A 22,998-nucleotide genomic window follows, 5' to 3' on the forward strand; every position below is an offset into this window, starting at 1 on the left:
AAGAGGCTCTATCATTCATGCATATTTGTTTTCTGCAGCAGAGATTGGACACCTGCAGTTGGTTATCAATTTTGCATTAACTGTGTTGTCTTTGATGGAAAGAAACCCACTAAATGCATAAATTCAATGGGAACTTGACAGAAGTTACAACACCTAACTAAGAGAACATAAAGGAAAAAAATCACAGAGGCAAATTATGCTACAGCACAGAACAGCAAAGACAAGTTGTAGTTTTATGCTTTCAGAAGTCCTTGAAAACTCTATACCCTGTTTTGGTTCATACACAAAATGCCAATCAATATATTTGATTCTTTTACTCAAAGTCACAGTTGCTTTAGAATAAGAATTTTTCTTATTGCCATAGAATTCCATACCTGCTAAGTTTTTCTATAACTATTTTCTGTCTTGGTCCTCAGCATGTCCAGAGTGGTAGATAAAGTGGATATTATTGTCTCCTTTTTATAAATTAAAACCTGAAACTTAGGAAGATCACAAGATTTGCCCAGTGTCACACAAGCAGATGTGGTGAGCTGGGACTGGAACATGAACGATCTGCCTCATGACCTTGGCCCTCTACCAAATGAGAATGCAGATGGCTGCTGAGGCCGTGATCGATACACTGTGTGAAGAAGGGGAAGTGAAAGCATGTCACCTAACTTGAGGATGCAACTGGCCAAGAGTTAACCCTCCAAACAAAACGGTGGAAAGAAGGAAGCCACTATTGCTAACAGACAGAGCAAACTAACTGGTGATCTGACAGAATGCATGTTTGTGTTGTCATTGTTAGAAATTTACGGAAGTGTGGAAATTTTTGTTCATAAGAAGGCCTCAAAGACAATCCTTCAGATTGTTGCAATGGAGCCTTCCAAAAAGCAATCCCAGAGCCCTTTCATTTTTCTGAAGGACTTGCAAACAGAGATGGTAGTGGCCTTTTCCCTAACTGCATGTATTCTGTCCTCAGTATAGAGAGGGAAAATACTTCTAAAATATTCATCAGAAGAATGCCAAATGTCTCCGTTGCCAGGGCACCAGGAGGCCTCAGATACAGGTGAATTTCTATAAGCCAGCCTCTGTTCCTGATGGATTACTTGTAGTCTCTCTTTTAATGCCCCAACAACAGTCTGAAAGGTGGGCATTGTTATCCGCATTTTCAGTTGTGATGCTCAGAGGTAAACTTCAAACAACACACAACTCCAAGACGGTAGAGCCAAGTTTGAATTTCAGGGTTATCCAGGTCTAGACTTCCCTTTCTATCAACCAGGTAAAAAAACAAAAGGTTGAAACTTCTTTAGGAAGAATAGTGATCATGTAAACCAGCCCTGGTTCATTTGTCAGAGATGTGGGTTGCCAAAGAAAATCATGTTTACTCACCATCCTCTCTTTTCTTCTATGACCACTAAAGAGAGGGCTGCCGCAGGGCTAGTGTACAAAATGCTTTCTACATACGTGGTCTCATTCTGGCCTCACAGTCACTTTCTGAGGGCACAGGGCAGGCATTAGTATGTCCATTTTACAGATGAAGAAACAGAGCCTCAGAAAAACTAAACTAAACTAAGGTCTACCCAGGACTTTTAACAAAAGCCCCATGAATCTTCCTACTCCCCTATCTCAATAAGCCTAGCACATATTGAGTTATCAATAAATTAATTAATAGTAAATCAGTCCATTCAAGGATTGTACCTCATAAGGAATGTGCTTTAAAATTCTCTACATGTAGCTCTACCTGTCTGCTTTCCACAGAAAACCAAGACTCATTAAATGGTCATCTCAGCAGCTCTTCCTCCCATAGCCCTTGAGACAGGTGTCAGTAGCTGCATTTCCTCTCTACTTGTCCTTCCCTGCCCCCACAAAGCACACTCAGCCCTCCTGTTGATGTCACTTGATTTGCTCCTCTCTCATCTGTCTACCACTTGCTCCTTTGTCTCTGGCTGATATTCTGCCGGAGCTCGCACTTCCCGTCGCCTCTGCCTCTGGCATAGGCATAATGATCCATCTCTGCCCATCCCTCTCCCAGAGCAGCCCAGCAGGACCAACAGTGGCAAGAAGCAAACTTAGGATTCAAGTCAGAAGATCACAGGCAGGCCAGACTCCCTTCCCCAGTCCCACAGAAATGACTTCCTGCTGTTCTAATCTTATTATGAAGGTGCAGCTGTGGCTGTGCCAGGCAGGGAAAGAAGAAGAGAGATCACAGGTATTCAGGACTCTTAGGATTATCATTTTCTACCTGTTGAGTTAATCATGTGCAATTTCACAGAATCCTGGACTCTCACAATTAAGACAGCTTGCGGGCTGTGTAGGATGGTCACCATCTAACACATACCTCTTGCTTGCATGCTTCCAAGAACACTGGGACTCACCCCTCCTCCAGATAGCTGGGTTGACACTTAGCCTTCTCTGACTTTTAAAATGCATACATAAACCAGGGACATTCCCAGCCACTGGTTCTTGGTCCTCCCTCCCAAATGCTCCCCTTCTTCCTAGAAATCCGAGGGTAATTCTCACCTTCTTTCATTCTGCACCCTTCAAGAGAAACATCATGCATGCTTCATGTAATATGGCTTACTCATTCCCCAGGGTTATGTCAAGGATCAACTAAAGCAATATATGTGTATATGCATGTGTGTGTGTGTATGTGTGTGTGCAGGCACATGCATGTGTACATGACAATGGTAATCAACTGCAGAGTGCCACACTAGTTGTAAGGCAGCATTAGTTACTGTAATTTCCATGGTGTTGGGTTCATCTTCTTCATTTTGTTGATACCCCAGATTGTCACTTTACCACAAAAATATAGCCCTTAGAAAATTCAATATTAACTCCGAAACCAGTTGATCATGGCTGTGGGGTATATCTGTCACTATTGTCTTCAGTGGCTGGAGTTAATTCAGGAAGAACACAGAGTACTGAGGAAGTGCCATATCTTCATTGGCCTAGAAGTTTTCTTGAGGGAGTAACAACTGGTGACCAGTAAAAGGTCTGAAGACCCGAATACAGTCCACTGAGTCACAGCTCTCCTCCAATGCCCTTACAGCATCAAGTATGTGGTCCAAAAGATATGTGAATCATAAAATACAAGATCTCAAAGAGATCTTCATGTTTGGGGATGAACTGAAAACAGGACAGCATAGCATCTAAAAGTAGTTCCAATCCTGGCAGTTGGGTAAGATTTAGCAGCTGAATCTCACATAGGAAATGGAGATGACAATACCCACCACCAAAAACTGACCTAAATTACTCAAAGCATATAAAACACCTAATACAGTGCTCAGCACACTGTAGACCTCATATATAAGTGTTCACTACTGTAACAAAAGGAAGAGTTAAGTGGCTCAGTGTTGCTTTTGGTTCTCAAAAAAGCCATTTCATTTTGAATTAGACAAAAAAAAATTTCCCACACCATCCATGTTTTCACTTATTCTCAACTTGTTCTCATGCAAAAAAACTAATGTACAAACATGACTTAGCTCTTGTTTGTCCATATCCCTATTTCACAAGGAAGGAACTGAGACTCTGGGAAGGAACAGGCCTTATCTGATATCATAGACCAAGTTGGTGACAAAGACCCTAGAACTTATACAGTCTTCCCTTGCATTTGTTTTTGAACTTCAAAATTCCTGAGGGAAATCAGGAGAAGAAAGGAATGTAATAAATCTTAGTCGTGACAGTTGAGACAATTTGAGCTGATGGCAACGGCTGCTTCTGCATACAACAGAGAACTCTCCTCAGAGGCTATCACATGATATTGGGGTTTAGAACATTTTCTTTCTTCTTGGAACACTCAAGCTGGTATCGAGGAACATTAGAATCAAGCCCTCCATATGGTCTCAGTGTCTGGGCCTTGAATCAAGACCTAAAATGTGCAATTCTGTGGCAAATCCAAAACTAAAATCTAGAATTCCTAAGTATTATAATGAAGGTATTTACCAACCTAATTGGCTACTCCAGTTTTATTACTGCATAAAAAACTGCACCAAAACCTATTAACATATCCAGATTCTGTGGATCCAGCAGTGGACAAGGTACAAGAGGATCAGTGTTTACTTGCTCCATGATGTCTGGGAACTCACATGGGAAGACTAAAAGGCTAAGCATGATTCATAGTCTGGGAGCTACAATCATTAGAAGATTTCTTAATCCTCCTATCAAGTATCTCAATTGGGATGACTTGAAGACTAGGTTTTCCATTAAGGGAGGTTACATGTGTTCTCTCCATGTGCTTTGGGCTTCCTTACAGTGGTGGTTCTGGAGTACTGGAGTTTCGGGATCCAACCATGCATGTCCCCATGAAAAAGATACACTGTTTACAAACCACCCACAGATAGGTGACATCACTTGGCACGTGCATCACTTCTACCATATTCTATTGGTCAAAACAGTCATGAGCTCACTTAGATTCAAGAGGGGGGAAAACAGATGCCACACTGCAATAGGAGAAGTGTTGAAGAATTTGCAGGGGCAAGTGTTGTGACACAATAGATTAAGCCAATGTTCAGGATGCCCTCATCCATTGGGCATCCATAGTTTGAGTCCTAGCTGTTCAGCTTTCAATCCAATTTCCTGCTAGTGCATCCTGGGAGGTAGCAGATGATGGCTCAAGTGCATGGGCCCCTGCCACACATATGGGAGACACTGATGGAGTTCCAGACTCCTGGCTTTGGCCTGGCTTAGCCCTGGCTACTGTAGGCATTTGGGGAATGAACTAGCAGATAGAAAATCAATCTCTTTTTTTCTCTGTCTTCTGGCCCCACACACACATATAGACTCCCTCCCTCCCATGCACTGCCTTTCAAGTATGAAAACAAACATTTTTAAAACAATTTCAGGCAAATCTTATAAAAGGGCAAGGCTGTCTCTTGTCTGTATCTCACCAGCATAAAAATGCCCTTTAGCTCAAGGTCAGTGCCATATCTTACACCTCCCCTCTTCTCAATTCTAAGCATAAAGCATGAACAAACTCTGTGTGCTAAAATGAAATTAACATTTTGACCTGAGCCTCCAGCCTTCACTGTGGCTGTTCAGTTCTACGACATTATTCATCCTTCCCTTTTTATTCCCAGTCTCCTTCTCTACTCCATTGCTAAGACCTGTCAGCTCTACTTTAAATGTATACTTGAAAATCTATCTTGAGTTACTCCTCTTCTCCCCATTCCCACTGAAGACAGCCTGATCAGAGAACATCATTCCCTGCTAAAATATTTTCATTGCCATCCCATGCAATTAAAGTAAAGTTCTCTAAGCTTCAAACATGAAAAAAAAAAATCAGTCATCTTATCCCCCTCACTCACTGCAGTCCAGCAGAATTAGCCTTTCTCTTCCTCCAATGCACAGAGCCCTTCTCACCTCCAGGACTTTGCACATACGCCCCTTCCTCCTGGAAGCCCTTTCCACCCTTTATACACACCCACTCATTCTCATCCTTCAGTTGTCACTCAAATGCACCCTCCTTAGAAAGGCTTCTCCTGGCCGGGGCTGCGGCTCACTAGGCTAATCCTCCGCCTGTGGCGCCAGCACCCTGGGTTCTAGTCCCGGTTGGGGCACCGGATTCTGTCCCAGTTGCTCCTCTTCCGGTCCAGCTCTCTACTGTGGCCCAGGAGGGCAGTGGAGGATGGCCCAGGTGCTTGGGCCCTGCACCCACATGGGAGACCAGGAGGGGGCACCTGCCTCCTGGCTTCAGATCGGTGCAGTGCCAGTCGTAGTGGCCATTTGGAGGGTGAGTCAATGGAAGGAAGACCTTTCTCTCTCTCTCTCTCACTGTCTAACTCTGCCTGTCTAAGCACCTTCTTTCCATACACCTCTGGTCCCCGCATACCAGTCATAATCTGCAATGATTGAGTCTTTCCAACCTGTGTCCATTTTCTGATGAGTATAGGGACCTAGTTTCTCTTGCCCACTGCTCTGCCTTCTGCACCAGGAGTCCACGATGTCCCACAGCATGTGCTCCATAAGCGTCCTCATAGTGAATGAGCCAGAGGCAATGCTGCATAGCTTCTGGGAGCAGAACAAATTGAGTCCTAATTTTATTTACTCTTAAAAAGTAAATTATAGCAGTCCCCTTCACTTGTTGGTAATCTACCAAACAACACAGGCTATGCTTTATAAAACAGAATAGAAGGAATTGAGGAATATTAATGCTTTGGGAAGGGCCTCAGAGATCATTTAGTTTCTCATTTTATAAATGAGAAAAACACAACCTAGAGAGGCTGTGGGATTTTAGCACAGACCACATGTGTTTCTTCATAATATACTCTTTCTTAGTGTTTCTTTAATTAAACCATTGTCCACTGAAAAAAAATGAAAGCTGTTTAGAAACACACCTCATCAAGACAGAAGCTCCTCCATTGCTATTCCTTTCTCCAGGAGGGACTACAGCTTCTACTTTGGAGAAAATCCTTTCAGGCCCTTCATACATGCTTATAAACACATATTTGAATAGTTACACATCTGCACATTCATCAGAACACCTGACTGCTTGAAAATTAGCTTAGATTTACAAATAGGAAAGGAGTGTCATTCCATGCTGCACAGTGAGAAGGAAGAAAACCCATGGGGTGCTTGGTTGGTCAAAAAGACTCCAGAGAACTGACCACCCAAATTAACTTTACTTTCTTTAATCCCTTAACACCTGCTGCTGTAGGAAGTGAACTGTAAACTTTCCTGATGAACAAGTGCTGACTGCTTTGAGAGAAATGCTTAGACACATAAATAATGCCCTAAACCTTTCATTGCAGAGATTCAAAACTAGAAAGCAAAAAGTTCTCAAAAGGAAATTAGTAACAGGGAATCAGAAAAGGGGAGGTTGGAAGAGTTCAGTAATTAACAATGGCAGGCCTACAGGGCCAGCACTGTGGCTTGGCCAGTAAAGCCATCACTGTGGTGCTGGCATCCCATATAGGCACAGGTTCTAGTCTTGGCTTCTCCACTTCTGATCTAGCTCTTTGTTATGGCCTGGGAAAGCAGTAGAGGACACTGTAAGTCCTTGGGCCCTGCACCCTCTTAGGGGACCCAGAAGAAGCTCCTAGCTCCTGGCTTTGGGTCTGCACTGCTCTGGCTATTACAGCCATCTGGGGAGTGAACCAGCAGATGGGAGATTATCTCTCTCTCTCTCTCTGTATCTCTGCCTTTCAAATAAATAAATAAATATTTTCTTTAAAAAATAATGGCAGGTCTATATTCAGTCAGGCATGTCTAAAGTCTTGAGCTCATTGAGCCCTTATTCCCACTTCTGCAGAACAGAGCTAACAGCAGTACTAACATCATAGTACCCAATAAATATACAGCACTCAAGCATGGTAGTTATTTTAAAACAGGTGGTGATGACCGTGCTGGGTGCTTCTATGTTATATTTTACATATAAAATAAGATGAAATAAAAACTGAACATGGTCATGAGAATTCAAGATCTTTAAGAAATAAAAGTTGTTTATTGTACCAGCCTCAAGAGGGCACTGGGAACAGGAAGTGATGTAACAGAATTTTCATTCTAATTTTCACTCTAACTCTAGAGCAGGGAGAGTGTAGAGAAACCCATGTCCAGGTTAAGTCCAAATTGGTATATTTGTGGAATGTGTCTTAAAGATAAAGCAGAGTTTGGGATATTATGTTATGTGGAAACTAACACAGAGTAGGTCTCACTAAACATGGAATGTGTAAATGAATGGAAGAATGAAAAAGGCTTAGGATGTGAAAAGACCCTTCCATTTAACAACCAAATGACCTTGTAAGTCACATACACATCCTTAGATTTCTCATTTCTCATTTGGAAATGCTGACTTTTATCAGTTCCAGTAACACCCATTTTTCATTCTGAACATCTCTGTTAGGAATGGTGAGGAAGTTCCACCTAGAGGTGACTTATCCACTAGGCACAGTGAGATCACAGGGCTCACAATGTTTTCAGGAAACCATGCAGTATTTTTCATTTCTTTTAAAATCAAAAGTAAAAAATGAATTTCTATCATAATATTAGCATATTTATTTGCATACTAATTTAATCATAATTTTTTGAGATTTTCTGTGGAAAAAGGGACCCACAGAAATAAAAGAACCCTAGGTTAGCTCTCCTCCTATCATGGGGACTTCTTTGTACACTACCAGAAAACCACTACATTCTCCTAAGGGTTCCTAGACAAAGGAAGGAGTGGACTTGTTCTTAATGTTCCCAAAGAGCAGAACCTAGGCAAGCATTTGGGATGCCACAGACGTCACTTCCAGGCCTGACCCACGTGCAAACAAAAAATCCCACACTTTATCTCATGCAGCTGACATTTCAAGCAACAACTTCCCCCACCCCAAATAGAATTTCTCTTAACTGCTATGTGAACCAGAAATCAAATTCTATTTTGTTAAGCTATCCCATGTTTTGAACTACTTGTTACTGTGATTAGACAATCCCAAATTCAAATCCAGCATTCCTTTAGAAGGGATAATGAAAAATTAGTCATTAATACAGCATTTTTAAGGAAGTTCTGAATGCAAATAATGTAGGAAATAATTAAATTGTCTTTAAATATATATAGTATAAATGCATTTAAGTGACCCAGCTTATCTACCAAAATATAATTTCTGTCACAAAATAAAAACAACTTCAGAAATACATGTAAGTCCCCATGTATGCATCTGAGAACTTTTTCTGTCTCCTCTTGGAAGTCTCAAATGAGCTTTTATTTATATTTCATGAAAGTCAAATAAATGACCCCCCAGCCATAAGTAATGTCTCTCTTTTCTGACTCCCAATACCACTGTATCACTCTTTGGAATCCTTCTGTTTTACTGTGTGATCTCGCTCTTTTATGCTTTTTCTTTCCAATAAATGTCAGTCTGGGAGTGTCAATCATCGTCTGTTCTATTACTCTAGACAATGAAAAACTCTTTCCTAAAACCTCTGCAGCCCAAGAAGCTGAACATAACCCAAGGACAGCCAAATCCCAGGCTGGCTGGCTATCTCCTCTGGCCTGACACTGAGACATGGACTGGGCAACCCATGATTGTCCCTCAACAATGAAACATAGGGTAAGTGGAAAAATGACAGAACTGCTGGTTGAGCAAGGTGCAGAAAGGAGGCATCAGAATCGGATTAAGGACATCATAATCCAAGCCATGGAGAAACTGAATTTATGGGGTAATTAGAAGTACACAGTGGCTGGCACTGTGGTGTAAAAGGTTAAGCCTCCAACTGTGGTGCCAGCATCCCTTAACAGGTGCTGGTTCAACTCCCAGATGTTCCAGTTCTGATCCAGCAACCTGCTGATGGCCTGGGAAAGCAGCTGAAGATGGCCCAAGTGCTTGGGCCCCTGCACCTGCATGGGAGACATGGATGAAGCTCTTGGCTCTGGATTGGCCCAGCTCCAGCCACTGTGGCTATTTGGGGAGTGAACCTGTTGATAAAAGAACTCTGTCTCTCCCTCTCTGTAACTCTGCTTCTCACATAAATAAATAAATCTTCTTTTAAAAAAAGTAGTACACAGGCCGGCGCCATGGCTCAATAGGCTAATCCTCCACCTGCAGTGCCAGCACACCGGGTTCTAGTCCCAGTCAGGGTGCCGGCTTCTGTCCCGGTTGCCCCTCTTCCAGGCCAGCTCTCTGCTGTGGCCAGGGAGTGCAGTGGAGGATGGCCCAAGTCCTTGGGCCCTGCACCCACATGGGAGACCAGGAGAAGCACCTGGCTCCTGGCTTTGGATCAGCACGGTGCACCGGCCACAGTGTGCCGGCCGCGGCGGCCATTGGAAGGTGAACCAATGGCAAAAGGAAGACCTTTCTCTCTGTCTCTCTCTCTCACTGTCCACTCTGCCTGTCAAAATAAAATAAGAAAAAAAAAAAAAAGAAGTACACAGAGGGTGAGGAAGGCAATTAGGTGACAGATACAGAAGAATGAAGTAAACATACACACAAATGCAGATTTATACACACAGAGTAAAAGTAAGCACAGAATTTGGACCCAAAGCAGAACAAAACTTGAAATGCATACTGGTTTCAGTTACCTGATATCTGGAATTAAAGACAACCTAGAACAAAAAGTCTTTTATTCCATGAAATTAGGGAGACCAGCATTTCAAGACATCTTTGCCCCCCAAACCAACATTTGCAAACCTTGAAGTCCATGGTGGATTCCTATCTGAACCTGAGTTTTTTGGAGGCACGGTCCAAAACAGACCCCAAACCTGCAGCAGCTCATCCAGATTTGATGCTAATTATATGTGCATGCTTGAGTTAAGAAGACATCATTAAAAGTACATTAAGTTTAATTATGCCAGCAGCATCAGGCAAGGAGAGGCGCAGCTTAATGCAGAATGGATAATTAGGTGATACCTAATCCATTAGATTCTTATTTGTTAAGAAAATATGTCTCATGTGTAAGTGTCACCACAAGCAGTGGCTGGCAAACCACCTTCAGGGGAGGGCATTTTCAGCACCATGAGGCCTTCTGTCGTATTTGCTGCCACGAGATTCTGAAGGTGAAGATGCTACCAAGGTCTGTAGGTGAGACATCCTGAAGGCAGGCCTCGGGGTTCACAGAGAAAGGAGTCCAGGCTCTGCTACCACCACATCAGATTCTTAGATGTGTGATATTTGAGCAAGTTCTCTAATATCTATATGCCCTGGTTTCCTCTTCAATAAAATAAATTATTTTAATTACTGTATTGCTTCAGAGGGTTGATGTGAGGATTAAATGAAATCATCCATCTAGAGTGCTTAGAGCAATGCCTTCGATATACTGCTGTCACTACCATCATCACCAACACTACAGGAATGCTGAATGTACGACTGTGTCTGTGTCTCTATTTCCTATTCTGTAGAACAAAGTAATTATATGAAAAGTAATGTTTTGGGCAGGGAAGACTCTCATAATTCTAATCAGATTCTCCACGTAGTCCCAGAAGCATCAGGAACAACTGAGTGCCTTTTGTTTTGGGGTCACAGGTGCATTTGGGAATCTGATAAGAGACTATGAAGCCGCATCTCAGGAAAAATATATGTATGTCCACACGCACACACAAACACACACATACACACACACAGAGAGCGGGGGGGGACTGGCACTCAGTTTCAAGATCATGAGACCTACCAGAAATAAACTTATCGCTTTCACATGCGTTCATGAACTGAGGGTAAAGCTGTCTTGTAGCTGCCCGCCTCTGTGGGCCCTGGGGCCTCGAGGTCCTCTCTGTGAAATGTGGGTTCTGTCCTAAAGCTGTCTTGTAGCTGCCCACCTCCGTGAGCCCTGGGCCTCCAGGTCCTCTCTGTGAAATGTGGGTTCTGTCCTAAAGCTGTCTTGTAGCTGCCCGCCTCCGTGGGCCCTGGGCCTCCAGGTCCTCTCTGTGAAATGGGGCGAACCAAGCCTGCCGGATGTCCTGGAGCACATCAGCAAGTGCACACAAACACCATGATGGTGGCTCTCTAACCAGACCAGATTCAAGAACCAGCTCTGCCGCCTGCAACTGTGGATTCCTGGGCGAGGTTCTGTACCTTCTGTTTCAGTTTCTTCTGATGGCTGGAAGGACTAAATGAGATCATAAATAAAAGAACAGAATAGCCAGCACACGATAAACCCTCAGGATATTTTGGCCCTATTACTGTTTTTTAAAACTCTTGAGGACTTCTAAGTGAACCTTCTATTTTATAGATGATAAATTTGAGACCCAAAGAAACATTCAGAGAACAAAAATTCAGCACTAGCCACAATAAAAGGATCTACAATAAATTACACCAAAAAAAAAGGTCACTTGTAGCTATGTGGAAATTTAAGCATACAAATATTACACAGAGAGAGAGAGAGAGAGAGAGAGAGAGAGAGAGAGAGAATGGGAGAGGCCAGCGCTGTGGCATAGCAGGTAAAGCCGATGCCTGCAGTGCCCCCATCCCATAGGGGTGCCAGTTTGTGTACCAGCTGCTCCACTTCCAATCCAGCCCTCTGTTATGGCCTAGGAAAGCAGTAGAAGATGGTGCAAGTACTTGGGTTCCCGCACTTGCATGGGAGACCCAGAGGAAGCTCCTGGCTCCTGGCTTCAGATTGGCTCAGATTCGGACATTGAGACCATTTAGAGAGTGAACCAGCAGATAGAAGATCTCTTTCTCTCTATGTCTGTAACTCTGCCTCTCAAATAAATAAATCTTAAAAAAAAAGAAATACATGGAATTTGTTCCCTTTATATAAATTTTTAAAAAGAAAAAACGGGGCTGGCGCTGTGGCATAGTGGGTAAAGCCACCGCCTGTGGTGCCAGCATCCCGTTTGGGTCCTGGGTTGAGACCCAGATGCACCACTTCCGAGCCTGGGAAAGCAGCAGAAGATGGCTCAGGTCCTTGGGACCCATTACCTCATGGAAGACATGGAAGAAACTCCTAGATCCTGTCTTTGAATTGGCCCAGCTCCAGCTGTTGCAGCCATTTGGGGAATGAACCAGCAGATTGAAGGGCACACGCTCGCTCGCTCTCTTGCTCTCTCTCTATCTCTGCCTTTCAAATAAACAAATAAATCTTTAACAAAATTAAAAGAAACAGTTCACAAATGATGAAGCTGACTCCCAGATGTGTTGGCTGCAGTCATCTGGGGAGAGAACCAGTGGATGGAAGACCTCTTTCTAACTCTGCCTTTGGAAGGAAGGAAGGAAGGGAAGGAGGGAAAGAGATAGATAAAGAAAGAGATATAGATATAGATATAGATGATATAGATATAGATATATAAAGAGAGAGAGAGAATGGGAACTACAGCAGGATGCCAGCATCCAGGGAAAACAGATGGCAGCTCTTACCAACATCGTCACATTGCCCAGAGGACATAGAGGAAGCGTGGTTTTCTTGAAGCCTACAGCTGAACAGCACTGGTCATGAGAAGGGGTGAGCCACTTGGTTTTAGTCACAACTGTCTTTCTAGCCAGTGACCTCTCATCCCAGCCCTCCATGGCAACTTATGCCCATTTCACAACTTTAGTCAGGTCAAGTGCATGTTTCCATGCTAAACCACAACAGGCAAATGGTCTGAACCATTTCAGGGTACAATTTATAAAGTCCAAGTGTCAAATACTTTCTTTAAATGCCGTTCAAGCAGCTACCTATGAATGTGAATGCCAAAGGTTGCTGGAATCTCCTGACAGAGAAAACTGCATAGGTGTCTTCTAAAGCTTCAAGCCCCTCACCTGAAAATTAGGTCAAAAGGTGATGAAAAGAAGGACTACTGGGCTGGTACTATGGTGCAGTTGCTTAAGCCACCCTCAACAGCACCAGCATCCCATATGAATGAAAGCTAGAGTTCTGGCGGCTTCACTTCCAATCCAGCTCCCTGCTAATGTGCCTGGGAAAGTAGTGGAGGATGGTCCAAGTGCTTGGGCTGCTGCACCCAAATGGGAGACCTGAAAGAAGCTCCTAACTCAGGATCAGCCCAGCCCCAACCATTGTGCCCATCTGAAAAGTGAATCAACAGAAGGAAGAGATTCTCTCTCTCTCTTTCTCTTTCTCTCTTTCTCTTTCTCTCTCTCTCTTTCTCTCGCTAACTCTGCCTTTCAAATAAATAATGAGACTTTTAAAGAAAGAAAAGAAGGCCAATGAAGCACACCTAAGTGTGATATCCACCAGACAGAATGGAAGGGTGTCTTCTGACCTAGGCTGCAGCCAATCAACACAAGTATGAATCTACTTTCTTCTATTTGTGCAAGTTGTGTTTCCATTCTAAGCCTCAAAATGGCTCAGCTATGGAGTGGAGCTAATGACAGAACCTGCTTCCTGGATTGTTCAGGTTCTTGAAGCACAGGACCTGACACAGAATACTGATTTAAAAAAATTAACGTACTTGTTAGAATAACAAAAAAAAAAATAGATCCATGTATCCAGGAAGGGTTCCACAGTTCATCCCCAGAGTCCTTCCTCAGAACACTAAAAGATCACATCCTGATGATCAGAAATCCCTGTTAAAAGAAACTAGTATCATAAGCCTTAAGCCTCTGCCCACTTGTTCTGGCTTCCATGAATGCAATTGTTTTTTTCCTCTTCCAAAGCACTTTCTCAGCTTGGTTTTGATGTATGATTCTCACCTGTTTCCAGATCAGATTAAAGGCAGTCTCTGTTCTCCCACTACTCCTTTTCAGAACATAAATTATATTGTTTTCATACTTAAAATTTCATTGCCTAGAATAATACATGGCATGGAGCAGATGCTCCTAGGTTGTGATGCGGAATTATGAGGAAGAAGGTGGTTAACTGTCCAGGTAGGAGAGAGAGAGCAGAAACCAAGATCAGGATGCAGATGTGAACACTATGAAAATGGAGATGATGCTAACACTTTGTGAGTAGAGGTGATGTTGCCTACCTAGAAAGAGATCCAGTACCAAAGATCCATGGATACCAGTCCTAGGAACAATATCAGCATTACACTAATATTAATCCAACACACACTGTATCATGATGAAATCAAAACAAGAATTGGCTGAAAAATCTAATTTCAGGGATTCGAATCTTTAATTAGTTGGGTGACCACTATTTAAACTCAATTTCCTCATGTGAAAAGATGGATTAGATTAGGGGTCTTTTAAATGCCCTTTTACAAACCTCCACTCTATGTCACAAGGGCTTACTTGACAGACAGGTTTAATACCACTGGTTTAGCTCACACGCTTTTCTAAATATACTTGGTTCTATTCTAATGAACACATTAACATTCTTTAATACCTACTTCAATTATCTTCTTTGAGAAACTTTCAAATTTATTTCTGGACTGAACTAATCCTTCTTCTACTATGTACTATCACACAATGTAAACATGCTTTCATCAGCACTTTTGACTTTTACATTTGACCATTACCACAAGGTGCTAGTACCCATAACACTTTGTACACATACAAATAACGACTTAGGACCTTTGGATTTTAATAACAGCAGAGTAACCTGTGTGAGACTAACCTGCAAGCAAACATAATCATAAACTCTGGAAAAAGATCTGTAAGCAACTATCTGAAGGCTAGAGAGCAGGCTAAAGGAAGCAGAAACTGCAGGGAAGTTAAGGCCTGAAAAATGGGACCCTCCATGCTAGAGATCCACTTATTTGCATTTTGCCTTTGGGGCATTCTCCTGTCCTTGTGGTAAGGTATTCAGTGGACAGAATTCAAGCATAAAGTTCCAGTCTTATTGGCCTGAAGGGTTGGAGGAAAGCATCAACTGGAAATATGACAGAGCTGAACCCACCAGGTACCCTGGAATACAGGGACCTTGATAAACATCTCAGATTTCTGCTACAAACTCCAGAAAAGCCATGCTTCCTGAGGAAAGACCACATCCCAAGGTTAAAACTAAAAATAATCCAAAAACAGATTCACCCAAAAGTGCACGAATGAAGTCTTCAAAAGGTCTAGGTACTCCCCTAGTAATTTAACACCCTGCCAAAATAAAACTGAATTCCCTTCAGAGGAAGATAACAGAATGCAACAACTGTAAAACATATTGTCCCAAATATCTAGGATATAAGCAGTTTATTAGGAAGAAGAAACCAGAGAAACATGACATGTGATCAAAACAATCATTACGTCAATAGAAACAGATCCACAAGTTACCCTGTATTGCTGAGCATTCGCCAGACAAACAGAACCAGTGAGAGAAACAGATACATAGGAAGAGATTTATTACAGGGAATGAACTCCCCTGGGTATGCTAACTGTTGGGTCTTAAGAGCCACAGTCTGGTTCAGCAAGTGGCAGAGCCAGGAAAACAAATGGTTGCATTCCAGCCTGAGGACCAGGAGAGTTGATAGTATAGTTCTAGTCCAAAGGCCAACAGGCCCAGAAGGGCCAATATATCAGCTCAAATGCAAAAGTGGGAAAAAGCTGACGTTCAATTCAAAGGCTGTAATTAGAACAACCCTCTCTTGCTCCAGGGAGGATCAGTGTTTTCATTCAATTTAGACCTTCAGCTGCCTGAATGAGGCCCAACCATGTGAGGGAGAGCAACTTGTTAAACTCAATACATTGACTGAAATGTTAATCTCATTCAAGACACTCTTCCCCCCAGAAACACCAAAAATAAAGTTTGACCAAATGTCTGGGCACCCCATGGCCAAGTTATTTACATTAACTTTCACAGATAGAGAAAACAAGTATAGAGCAGGTAAGGAGTTGTTTTAAAATAACTGTGATAAAATAACAGGTGGTTTTTCAAATTCACATGATAATTTAGTGATTGAACAGTTGGAGAATTTCAGGATAAATAAATTCTTTTTTATATAGATGAAATGTAATTCCCACAATATTAAAATATATCAAGAAGATTTATTTGCATGATATTAATAACAGATTAGACAACACAGTACAAAAGATCAATAAACTTTACATAAAGTCAACAGAAATCCACCAAACTCAAGTGCAGAGAGAAATTATACTTTTAAAAATAAGACTGACATTAAATCATAGATAATCAAAAACAAATGGTAGAATCAGAATCTAAGAAAAGGATAACAAGAATGAGGCAGGAAAAAAAAGTGATTAAATAATACTTGAAATTTTCCCAAAGTTAATCTAAACATTCCAAATACTCATGAACTTGGCAAAATCAAGAATTTTCTTAAATATTTTATTTACTTATTTGAAAGATGGACAAAATAGAGAGGGGAAGAGAAAGAGAGAGAGGAAGACAGAGCTCTTCTATCATCAGCTGGTTCAATCTCCAAATGGCTCTGACAGCTGACTGCGCCAAGACAAGCCAGAAGTCAGGAATTCCATCTGGGTCTCCCACATAGGTGGGAGGGGTCCAAATATGTTGGCTATAACCTGCTGCCTTCCCAGGAGCATTAGCAAGGAGATAAATCAGAAACAGAGCAGCTGGGACTCAAACTGACACTCTGATATGAAACGTGGGTGTCATGAGAGGTAGCTTAACCTGCTGTACCATAGCACCAGCTCCAAACAGGAGTTTTGTTTTCTTTTTTTCCCAATTCTAGGTACATCACATACAAACTTGTGAAGATTAATACAAAGAAATCATCTTTAGGAGAACTAAGGAAAATAGATACACAGAACACAAGCAAATAAGAACAATAATGGCTGACTTCTCAGAGAAATATGGCGGCAAGCATCTACTGTGAAGACATCTTGATAGTGCTGGATAAAAAAAGCAGGAAGTTTAAACCACCACAAAAAATGCCTTTTGAAAACGAAAGCAAAATAAAAATGCTTTCTGATCCATGAGAAGGTTCTGTCAGAAGCCAGCATCACAGTTAAAGAAATGCAAAAATAAATTCTTCAAGCTCAAGGTAAATGAAACCAGATGGAAATATCGATCTGGAGGAAACAGCAAAAAAGAATGGCAACTGCAAATACATAAGTAACTTTAAAAGATTGTTTTTATTTCTTTCCTTAAATATTTTAAGTCTTTGACTTTTCAAAGTAGGGATAATGACAATGTACCACGGAGTTTATAATGTATGTGGGAGTATAATATATGGCAAAAATAGAACAGAAATGAAAGTGAATGTCAATTGAAGTCTACACTTACAAAGTTCATACACTGAATGTAAAGTGGGATAATATCAATTCAAATTACACAGTGCTAAATTAAGGAAAGATTGCCATCCCTGTTAGCAAATGCTAAAAATACAGATTTAGATCTTTAAAAAAATAGAGGGAATAGAATGTAATAACAAAATACTCAAAAGAAAATGGTAAAGCAGATACAATAAACAGGATAACAGTCATGTGGTACATGAAGCTCTATCCGTATCTATAGTTATATAAAATGCAATTGGGTTAAATGCCCCAATTAAATGGCAGGAATTGTCAAACTTGATAAAAGGAAAGAATCATATTACATTCTTTTTAAATATAAGTGCCAGGAAGGCTGAAAGTAAAATCCAGGAAAACACATTACATGAAATGAAAGGCATAAAAAGCTGATGTGGATTATATTAGTATCAAACAGACTTCATGACAACAAATGTTAACAGACATAAACTGGCACATTTCAGCACAATAAAAGGACCAGGCCATCAAAAGACATAAAATCATAGATTTTATGTAACCACCTAATAACCTTTCAATACCTGTGAAATAAAAATTGAAAGCAATAAAAAGAATTAGACATTTTCACAATCATAGTAGATGTTAACACTCAATCTCACTAACTGATTAACCAAGTAGACCAAGATACCAGTATGAATACAGTATACCTGAAAAACATAGTCAATCAATATTAACTAGTTATATTTAAAGAAAACCATACCCAGTTACAGAAAGTTCACATAATTTAAGTGAATATCAAACAATCACCAAGATAGAACATATTCTGGGATATAAAGTAAACCCAAATAAATTTCAGAGGATTAAAATTATACATGGAATGTGTTCTGACTATAACATAATTAATTTGGAAGTTATTAACCTATAATATCTGTAAAATCCCCAAATATTTGAAAATTAAGTAGCATACCTCTAAATTATTCACAAAGAAGAAATCACAAAAATAATTTTAAATATAAAATGAAAACACAGCATATCCAGGTATGTGGGATATATTTAGAGGTTAATTTTATAAACTTAATGCTCATATTAGAAAAGAAGGTATAAAATCAATGACCAAAGTTCTCACTTTAAAAAATCAATGGGGGTGGGGGTGGACAGTTGGAATTTGGAAAAGAAGCTGCTGTTTAGTATTCCCACATCACAAACCAGAGTGCCTAGTTTGAGTCCTGGCTGTTCTACTTCCAATGCAGCTACCTGATAATGCACATCCTGATAGTCAGCAGTTGATGGTTCCAGTGGTTGGGTCCCTGCAACCCATGTGGTAGATTCAAATTACATTCAAATATCCCAGCTCCTGCCTGGCCCAGTCTTGGCTGATACAGGCATTTGGGGAGTAAACCAGAGGGAAAATAGCTCCCTGCAGCACCACCTACCCCACCTTTCAAATTAAAATATATATGTGCATACATATATATAAATAAAATATATTATATATAATATATATTAGTGTATTTTATATAATATATTTATATATTATTTTTATAACTTTATATTATATTTATATATAAATTAAAATAGATTTTTAAAAAGCTGTGGGAATAAAAAGCAGTAAGGTAAATCTAAAGTAAGTAAGTGGAATATAGTAACCCATATACCAGAAATAAACATAATTTTCAAAAGAATAGAGAAAATGTACAAAGCCTAAAGCTATTTTTCTGCAAAGATAAGTAAAATTAATAAACACCTAGCTGGAATAACTTATTTAAAAAGGAAAGAAAAACCACAAATTGCTAGAGTTATGGTAAAGGTCTTATCACCACAGTTTCTATAGATATTATAAGGATAATTATGGACAACTTTATATCAATGAATTTATGACTTAAAAGTCAAACTCCTTGAAAAATGTTATCAAAACTAATACAGTAACAAATAGAAGGGGGGAAAAGCCCTACATCTATCAAAGTACTTGGATTAATGATTAAACACCACTCCCCCAAAGACAAGTCTTCACCAGACAGATTAATTAGTACATTCCATCAAACACATAACAGAGAAATAATGAAAATTAAAAAAAAAACTTTTAGTAAGGAGAAGGAAAGATAATTTTACAAGGTCACAAAATCTGACAAGGACATTTTGAGAAAAATGTAAATATTCTTTACGAATGCAGATACAAAAGTCCTCAACAAACAATTACCAAACTGAATTCAAAAATATATTTGTATACATAGAAAAGATATTTATCGGGGCCGATGCTATGGAACAGCAGGTTAAATCCCTGGCATCCATATGGGCACCAGTTTGAGTCCTAGCTGCTTTACTTTTGATCCTGCTAATGTGTCTAGGAAAGCAGCAGAGGATGGTCCAAGTGCTTGGGCCGCTGCGCTCACACGGTAGAAGTGGAAAAAGCTCCTAACTTCAGATCGGCTCAGCTCCAGCCCGTGTGGCCATTTGGGAAGTAAAAAGACAGATGGAGGATGTCTTTCTCCGTAACTCTGTTTTTCAAATAAATAAGATAAATCTTAAAAGGGGGGGGGAGGGTATTTATCATTACCAAATGAGATTTTTCCCAGGAACACAAAGCTGGTTCAATATTCAGAAAGTAATCAATATAATTTGTCATGCAATGGAATGCTACTCAACTATGTTAACATCCTAATTATTTTAAGTGATTTGATTGCTAAAATGATGTGGAGAACTCAAACAGTTTATATTTAAGAAGCAACTTCAATATAGGTAAAGGATACGAATAATGCAATAAAAGCAGGTACTAGGAGCAGACGTCTTTATTCTCCTATGAATGTGTGGGGCTTCCCAGGACACACATTGTCTCCAGCTCTCAAACCACCACTGGCATGCATGCAAAGAACATCAGAACCAGGAAGTTAACAGTCTGCATGTTTAGGGATATCTCAGAGTGAGTGGTCACCAGGCACATTTTGCTGCATGTCCACCCTCTATTGCCAACATTCTCATACTCCACTAAAGCCAGGTGTAAGCCACAATCCCAACTATTATCAGTAATCAAGGCTAACAGGCACATAAGTCTCGATCCCCAAATAATGCATATGCATATGATTATAACTCATATCATTTATTTACCAGTATTACATTTCCTAGCTTTTGACAAAGGTTGATATCATACTCCAGGAAACTCTATAGATAAGCATGCACGGTCAACACAGCTGAGATTAATTCATGCTATACATAAGAAGTTTTTAAAAAATTAGCATACATACAAGGATGGTTCTCAAAATTATCAGGAAAAACCAGCTCCAAGAGTGCATGCTTTATGGCTCCATTCAAAAGAAATTCTATAATGAGAAAACTAAGCCAAGATGACCAAAAGAAGAACAAACAAACAAACAAAAACCCAGAATATAGTTTCTCTTTTGAAGGGATACAGAAATACAGAAGACAAGACAAAACAGCATTCCAGAGAACAGTCTGAGATTATAGGAAAGTTCTATATCTTGTTGGTATATATATTATGCATCCATTTGGCTGCTAATTGTGTTCTGCACTCTCTTCTGTGTTCTGACATGGTAAACACAAAGGCCATGTTTTCCAGATGGTACAGTGTTAAGAGGGCAGAATTTCCATTGTTTTGGGGCTTGAATGACTGTATGGAGAAATTGTCCCTGGCTTATGTTGGACAAGCAGTGTGAGTGAGAAATCAATCCTAAGTGGATGATACTTTTACAATGTGACTTCAGGATAGCCTGGTTTATCCTGACTTAACATATCCTTTTTCTCTGAATACCCTAAATATTCCAAATATTTTCCTGAAGCAAACATTTCTCCAGAAATAGGTGCTGCATTAAAATAATCTGACTTCTAGTACTATTCTGAAGAAAAGAAAATGATTTGCTTAGGACAGAGAATATGGAAGACTCTAATGTAAAAGCTTTAAAACTACATCAACATAGTTATTCCCATCAAGTCTTCCAGATAAAATGGATTGCTCTAGGGTATAAATCAATAAAAGACTGCGCATTACAACCAGGTCTGTTTCAATTTCCAGTTTCTCTACTTAGTTATTATACTTCCTGGGCAAATCAGGTCAACTTCCATGCTTCGGTTTCCTTGTCTGTATAGTAGAGCAAATAATCAGATGACAGAATGCATGAAGAAGGCCAGCGCTGTGGCACAGAAGGTTAAGCCTCCACCTGCAGTGCCAACATCCTAGTTCAAGTCCCAGTTGCTCCACTTCTGACCCAGCTCCCTACTTATGCACCTGGGAAAGCAGTAGAAGGCCCAAGTCCTTGGGCCTCTGCAACCCACGTGGGAGACACGGAAGAAGGTCCTGACTTCAGCCTGACACAACCTGAACTGTTAAGGCCATCTGGGGAGCAAACCAGTGGATGGAAGCACTCTCTCTCCTCTCTAACTCTGCCTTTCAAATAAATAAATAAATCCTTAAAGAAATGACTTCCTTTAAAAAAAAAAATGTGTAAAACACATTTCATAGTGCTTGGCACACAGAGAGTGATTAATAAATGTTAGCCTGTGTTGTAGACCGAATTACATACCCTAAAAATCATATAATGAATCCCTAACTCCCCTTGTAATGGTATTTGGAGCTAGGATCTTTTAAGTAGACAACTAAGGTTAAATGAGCTCAAAAGGGCAGGCCTCTAATCTGATGAGACTGGTGCCCTTGTAAGAGGAGGATAAGGCACCACAGCCAGCCTGCCTCTCTCTCTCTTTCTCTCCCCCCCGCCCCAACACACACACACACACAGGAAAAGCCATGACCAAGCCCAGCAGAGGCTCAGTAGAAACCAACCCTGCAGAACCTTCATCACAGACTTCCAGCCTCTAGAAGGGAAAAAACAAAATGCCTGTTGTTGAAGCCACCCAGTATGTGACATCCTATTATGGCAGCCCATACAGATACAGTCTTTGGTAGCACTATCATCCTTGAACAATCCTCAATAAATGTTCTGGTCAGAGGGATGTTTTCATTCCTTCATTCACTTTCTCAACAACACAAATGTGCTTCCCATGTGCCTGATACTCTGCAGGGCACTGGGGTTTTTGACAGGCCACTGTCCTCACGGAGGCTCCATGCTAGGAGAGGTAGGTACTAGATAAACAACTGGCACATAGCACCAGATACTGATAAACACTGCGGAGAAAAAAGCAGAATGAGGGTACAGGGAGTGATGGAAGCTACTGCTTCCTATGAAACTGTTCGGTCGCTCTCCTGAACCATGAGGCGGTCTGTGAGCACAGACATGAATGAAGCACAGAAGACAGTCACAGGAATATCTGTGGGAAGAACTTTCAGGTGGAAGGGACAGCAAGTGCAACACCTCTGGAGTGACAGACTCAAAGAGCAGAAGCCACTGTGGCTGAAGCAGAGGGAACAAAAGGAATACAAGTGGGGAATTGTATGAAATAGTTAGCAAGAGTTCAGACCATGTGGAGCCATACGAGCCTTAGGAAGAACGTTGGTTTTTATTATCAAAGATGCAAGACTTCTAAAGGGGTTTAGGCAGAGAAAGACCTAGGAAGGCTCTTCAAAATGTTCACAAAAATGTGTATTATGAAAAAATTATGCATA

Source organism: Oryctolagus cuniculus, chromosome 6, assembly GCF_964237555.1.
Source record: "Oryctolagus cuniculus chromosome 6, mOryCun1.1, whole genome shotgun sequence".
Classification (NCBI taxonomy): domain Eukaryota; kingdom Metazoa; phylum Chordata; class Mammalia; order Lagomorpha; family Leporidae; genus Oryctolagus; species Oryctolagus cuniculus.